This window comes from Otolemur garnettii, unplaced genomic scaffold (genome assembly GCF_000181295.1).
Source record: "Otolemur garnettii isolate 467f Iridium unplaced genomic scaffold, OtoGar3 scaffold00006, whole genome shotgun sequence".
Classification (NCBI taxonomy): Eukaryota; Metazoa; Chordata; class Mammalia; order Primates; family Galagidae; genus Otolemur; species Otolemur garnettii.
Genome location: NW_003852401.1, coordinates 24,420,027 through 24,426,950, shown reverse-complemented (window position 1 = coordinate 24,426,950; position 6,924 = coordinate 24,420,027). Strand labels below are relative to the sequence as shown.

The 6,924-nt window shown below is 38.4% G+C and overlaps 1 pseudogene; it reads left to right on the top strand.

The window, feature by feature from the left end:
- Positions 1 to 4,445: 4,445 nt before the first annotated feature.
- LOC100960735 overlaps positions 4,446 to 6,924 on the top strand; it is a 158,409-nt pseudogene continuing 155,930 nt past the window's right edge.

Here is a 6,924-nt window from a genome sequence, read left to right as displayed (position 1 = left end):
GATTGCATGTGAAAACCCCACACTGTACCCCAGAAGTGCATTAATGTACATAGTTACCATTCAATAAAAAAAAAAAAGAATGCACAGCCAATATACATGCGTATTATAAATCTTTTGCATGTATTTATACTAATATATTGTGTTTCTTATAAAACATTTCTAAAAATAGAAAGTCAAAAAAGGATAAGACTGAAAAATAAACACACATTAAAGTTCTAAAAAAAAATGGCATTTTTTTACTGCATTTTTATTACCTTCTTTTGACATTTCCTTAATTTACTCTAATGTTTGGAAGCATCAATATCTGAAATCGGCCTTTTGAAACACCTGAAGGTCTTTCCCAATCTTCTTAATGTTTTAGGAGACCTCATCCCCAAAATAGAGCTTTGTAACATAGGCCATTGATCTATTCAGGTTCTAGATTTTGTTTAACTTCTCCAAGCAGCATCAAGAAGTTATTTATTTATTTATTTATTTATTTTCAGTTTTTTGCCAGGGCTGGGTTTGAACCCACCACCTCCGGCATATGGGGCTGGTACCTTACTCCTTTGAGCCACAGGTGCCGCCCATCAAGAAGTTATTTAATAAGCTGTGTCTATCACCCAAGAGTGACTTTGAGGCATTTGAGACAATTGTGTGAGTTATTACAGCTCCAAAAACTGTTCATCTCCAATGTGCAAGTAATAGACAAAAGATGACTTTTACTTTAAATTATCCAAATAAATACATCAATTCCCTTGCAAATTATTGAACATTATGACAAGATACATAACTATATAATATTGAATAGAATGTTTTTGTACTTCAGTAATGATATGATCAGCTTTCATTATTTTAAATAGTGTACTGTAGGCGACACGAGCATTTCTCATGCTTTCTTTTATAGCCTGTCTATTATCCAAGCAATGTCAGCCTCATTTGATTGTTTAACTTTGGAACAGGTGCTTTGTTGGGTTAATTCAGGATTCACATGGGCAACACGTGACCGAAGTAGGTAGTGATGTGTCCAGGATCTCTGCACGTAGGTCCCTATGGGTCTTTGATGCTGCTTGGTCAGCCACAGCCTTGAGGTCAGGACTACCCAGATCATGACATGAACTTTGGTTGTGTAAAGCATTCATCATTCTTTTGCCCATAATACAACTTCGTCCATCTTGACCAGTAAAGAATATATTCTGTATTTCTTAGAGAAAGTTTTGGAAATCACTTAGGCTGCTTTCTGGTCTGAAATACTATGGCATCTGGCATTTCTTTTCATAAGTTTTAATCTCTACTTTAGTCAGGACAATCATAGGACACCATACTAATACTAATAAGTAGCTTTTTCTTATGGATGCAAAAATCCTATTTCTATCTACACTTGTACACTTCTCAGTACTATTCAAATAGTAACCACATTTTCTGAGCATTCCATCTGTTTTTCAACATTATGCCTCAGCTTCCCATCAGAGGGAAGAGTGGGAGATGAAAAGATTTATGGGAGGAGGTAGGTAGTTTTGAATCTGAGCCCCTGTACTGTAACCAGAGAAGCCATTCAAACAGTTCTACAACCAGGCTTCTGTGTAAACTTTGGTTGAAGAGAAGATTCTAATACCCAATAGAATCCTATAACATGAAATGAAGTTTGAGGTCTTTCTTGCTGATGACTTCAACAGCCATAATGCCCAATCTTGGGCTTACAGCACATTCTGAGGAGCACATCATGAAATGAGAAGAGGGTGCAGTAGGGTCATACTGACTTGGGATCAAATTCCAACTACCCAACCAACTAGTTAGGATGTTGTGATGATTGAGATATTGCCTATGAAATACTTGGCACACTGGGCAAGTGTTTCATAAGCGGTGGTCATTTTGTTATAACTATTATTTGGCCAGATTTGTAAAATGAAAGCAACTCTAAGGTAGAAAAATCATTTCAAGAAAAGAAAAGACTAGATTTTGGGTTGAATCTAAGCTTGCTTGCTATGGGGTGATTGAAATATCCAATACCAAAATCAGGGTGGATAACAGCAATACCATTTTCCGCAATGAAATTGTTTCAGTCAGAGGGTAGGGGAAAAAAATAGAATGAAGCTGTGTTGGCTCTTCTATTGGATTCACTGCAGCATATGTGTTGCCCAGGATGTGGATGGAAGCATGGATAAATAATAATAGAATAAATTTAATTTGTGTATCATTTATTACGTGTGGGTTAGGGTAAGAATCTTTGAAAATGCAAGATCTAAGAATGAAAACAATATATGGAAAAAGAATCTGCTGGTATGCCTAGAAGTACTGACATTCTCAATGACACAATAGCCCTTGGGAGTTCTAAATGGTTGCCATGCTGAAGCTCGGGCTTCAAACTGGGGCCACAGTCTAGGGAGGTAATAATAATTACCTCTGAGCAGTCGAGTAGAATCTAAAAGGTATATTTAAGAGAGGGAACATTTTGTGTTTTATAGTATTCTTAAGTCTGTATAATTGGTATGCATTTCTGTATCATGAATGCAATATTTGCACAGATGGGCAAGTATTTCTGTATGGTTTGCATGGTGAGTATGATCCGTACTGGAAGACTAGACTTTTGAGATTCATGTATCAGCTCTGCATGCTACAGCCATGACTTAAGGCATGTTAATCTCTCTAAATTGGGTCTAGGCAGAGTTATGGTGGCAGGTAGCTTTTTCTCATCTGGAAAATGGGTCTATTATCCTCTGGGGTTATTCTGAGGATTAAGTGATACAATGCATATAAAGTGCTCAGCATAGTGCCTGGCACATTGTAAGGTTTGCAATAATGATCTTAAGAAGATTCCTTCTGAATCATACACACACACACACACCAGGTACACATGTGACTGGTACAGACACACCCCACAAGGCATACAATTATCAATCATCATGTTAAGCCCCATTTCACTTTCAAAACATTAAAAATTCATTCATGATACAGAAATGCATACCAATTATACAGATTTAAGAATACTGTAAAACATAAAATGTTCCCTCTCTTACATATACCTTTTATATTCTACTCAACTGCTCAGAGGTAATTATGATTAACAATAGCTTGAACCATATGGCACTCCATTTTATAGGTCAAAAATTGCCACACATACCAATGCTATATAGTTCAATCTAATAGCTCCATGTGCGTTTTTTAAATTTTGTTCCATGCGCTTATAGGCACCTATGTAGGTACATATGCAACCTGCCATTTTAAAACCTAAACGGACACCGTAACTCCTTTCTTTACTAACAATGTCCTTAGGAGGTCTCTCCATGTCTATCTTCTTCTTTTTAAAGTTGGCAAAACATTTCATTTTATGATGAACCAAAATTTATTTAGATGCTCCTTTACTGACATGAATTTTCCAATTTTATTGTCCTATGCAAACGACAGTGTAATCAACACCTGTTACATCAATATTTGCACAGATGGGCAAGTATTTCTGTAGGTAAGAACCCTAGAGGGGAGGGGAGGGGCCGTGGGGTATATACATTTACAGTCATGACAGATTTGCCTTTCTTTCCCCTTGCATAGACAATCCCAGTTTTTCTCAAATCCCCCACAGTACCACACATTGTCAGGTTTTTAAACTTTTACAAATGTAATCGGGATAGAAAAAGACAGCTCATTATAGTTTTCATTTGCATTTCTTTAATTACTAGTAAGGTTGAACATCTTTTCCTATGTATATTGAATTTTTACTTTCCTTCTATGAATTGCTTATTCATTTCTCAAGCTCATTTCTCTGTTGGGATATTTGTCTTTTTCCTATGAATTTATAGGAACTCTTTATAGATTCTAGTTATAAATCCTTTGTTTACTGCACATGTTGCAGGTATCTGTGTTTGTCATTTGGTTTGCAACTCTGTTTATGGTCTCTCACATCAACAGAAGTTACGATTTTTGAGTGATCACATCTGCCAGCCATTTCCTTATGAGCTACAGGAATATTGAACCTAACTTCTAGAAGTGTGAGTCCCAAGGTACCCTCATGTCAGAGTCTGGATACTGCCTTGAATCAGATATCTGTAGTTTGTTTATTTTTCCCTTTCCTATTAAGGGTGGTATATTTTTGCTTGGGAAGAAACATCCACTACATGAGGATCTGACAATTAAGTTTGTGGACTCATCCTAGGAAAGGTGGTATATACCACATTGCTGATTATCATTATGGTCACCTTCAGAGTACTCCCCTTGGGAAGCTATGCATTGACACCAGCACCTAGTCCACCCTTCAAAGCAATTTGGGAATTCTTTTTCTGAAATGACTGTCAGAGCTTTCATCATACAGCCCACAAAACATGCAACCATAATAATGAACAGATATACCAAGGCTGTGAAACCTGACTGAGTTGTTTGTACAGTGCTACCAAGGTAAGCACATGGTGGCAAGTTCGTGAACTTGGTTTTCAGACCTCGTGTGATGACAGCTCTGATGGCTATTTCAGGTCACCATGGCGATATTCAGCAATGAGGTATGTAGCACTTTTTCTAGGATGAGTTTGAGACCTTCATTTTCAGACCTTCTACATATGCATAACCCAGACTCCCAGCACTAGTACTGATTCACATCAACTGAAAACTAGAAGCTTCCATAATCATAGCAGATAGTCTCCTTAAAAACACACACAGACTTCTCTGTGAATATAAACATTTTAACAAGGAAACATGAAAGAAAGGTTGGTGTGAATAAAATGTGTTATGCATGAATCTATTTCTTAAAAGGCAAGCACTTAAAACTAATTGTGTGCTCTGTCATCATCTATCAATAAGCAATTGTTTTAAAACTGTCAGTCTGTAAGCAGAATGTTATTATTTCTTATTGTTCTTAATATTAGGCACGAAACTGTAGCACAATAACTTCCAGAAGTCAGACAGCTGCTAAACAGCAAAACCAGAAGGGAACCCAGGTGTTCAGCACCAAGTCTAGCGGCCTCTTCAATATTCTGTAGACTGCTGTTTACATAGAGGCCACGTGTGTTTGTGTGTGTGTGCGTGCCTAGGTGCATGCATTTCATTGGTTTCCCCAGGTAGCATGCCTGCCTGTGTGTACTTGTACGCGTTTCTGTTTGTATATTCATGTATGTCTATGCCTATATGTATACAAACGTGTGCAAATGTCTGTGTGCATGAATGTGTCTGCTTGTCTTGGGAGAGGAAATATAAGGGGCATAGTGTATTGGGACTGACTGTAAGGGAAGGTGCAGAATAGGCTGGCATATTCTTATCTAAAAGCTGTTACTTGTTTTGTATAACAATGATTATATGACATTTTTAGATTCTAGCCAAAGTATTTCAAAAAACAAGCCTACAAAAACCTTGGTCCCTCCCCCCCTTTTAAAAAGTTCCTTGTATTTTCCTACTTCACCTCGTCAAGATCTCAGATAAAATGTGCACTCAGCAGTGCCAGGATGACAGTATGGAAGCACTAGCTAGTTTATGTTTATAAAGACGGGCAACCTACAGGCAAGTCTGGAGGGACTATATGCTAATGAAGCTGATTTTCTATTGATCAGGAGCAACTTTGGGGATTATTTCATTTACTTCATAGGAACTGGGCTTACACAGTTAACAGTGTGACTGGATGGTTGACGTGGTCAGATATTGGTGGTGTTACCCCACCTGGCCGGAGGGGAAATACAGCCGTTCCAGTCCTGCAGTGGGGACAGGTATAGGCTTATTGCTCCCACTAGACAAGGAGGTAGCCACAGGTGCAGACATGTTCTATACTCTGGCCAAAGGATGTCTGCATGTATGAGTCAGCCCAGACAGCAATACCACCTCCAGGCAACAAGATGGGAGGGAAGAGGAGAGAGAGCAGGGCAGGAGGACTGAGATATGTATTTCAAAATTCCCCGATTGAGGGCTTGTCACACCTTCTCCCTCCCACCCCTGCAGAACTGGCTGACTCTGAGTCCATCCTTTACACTCACTAAGGCATCACTCTTCTAACAAGACTCCCTCTGTCTTCTTACCACAGGCCAGGGACCTCTTTTCTGGGCTTCCAGATCTCCCTGTGCATCATTTGTTACTGTATTTAACCTGATTGGATTTTAGGTATCCCTTCATGCATGTGACTCCTTCTCTGTGAGCTGCTAATTCATCTCAGTATTTCTAGGACAGACACAATCCCATAATAACAGCCTGCTCTTATTTAATGGGTTCTGTATCGTGAGTCCTTATGTAAAACTTTACATACATAGATGCACTTAGTCCTCCTTAGAACCCTATGGAAAGATACCATTAATATCCATTTTAATACAGATGGTTTCTTTGAACTTCATTTTTCTGCCAGGCACTTTGCCCAGAACTCGATATATAATACCTCATTTAAGAAATGCAACCAAAAAGTAGCCCCATTTTACAGGTAAAGGAACGGAGGCAAACTTAATGAGGTTAAGTAGCTTGCCCAAGGTCTCTTAGCTAGTGAGTGACAGAGTTGGTTTAGTATTTACGCCATCTGGTTCTGAATGCATGCTCTTACTAAACTATACTATTCTTACTACTATATAAATGTAGCATGGGGCTCAAAAATATTTATGAAATAAAAGAACCAAAGGGTTTATTTCATCATGACAATAATCCTTCCAAGTTAAGAGAGCTTTAAGAAAAAGAAAATACATACACTAGAAAGAGGAAAAATCTGGGTTCTGACCTATGTCTATACAGCCCATCTTCTTTCCAGAATTATATTAATACTAACATCTGGCAACAGTGAGTCCAGCCCAAATGATGAGTAGAGAAGCTGCATTGCACATAAACGTGGGGAAGAAGTGACTAGAGGGACATACTGATGAAGACTTTTGGGTGATCAGGACCCCCTGGGCCAGGGACTGTGCTCTGTACTGGGTCTTCTCTATGTAGCCCTTTAGAAAACCTCAAGGATCTATTTGTTTTTTTAACTGAAAGAAGTTACACTCAGGAGGAATTTTT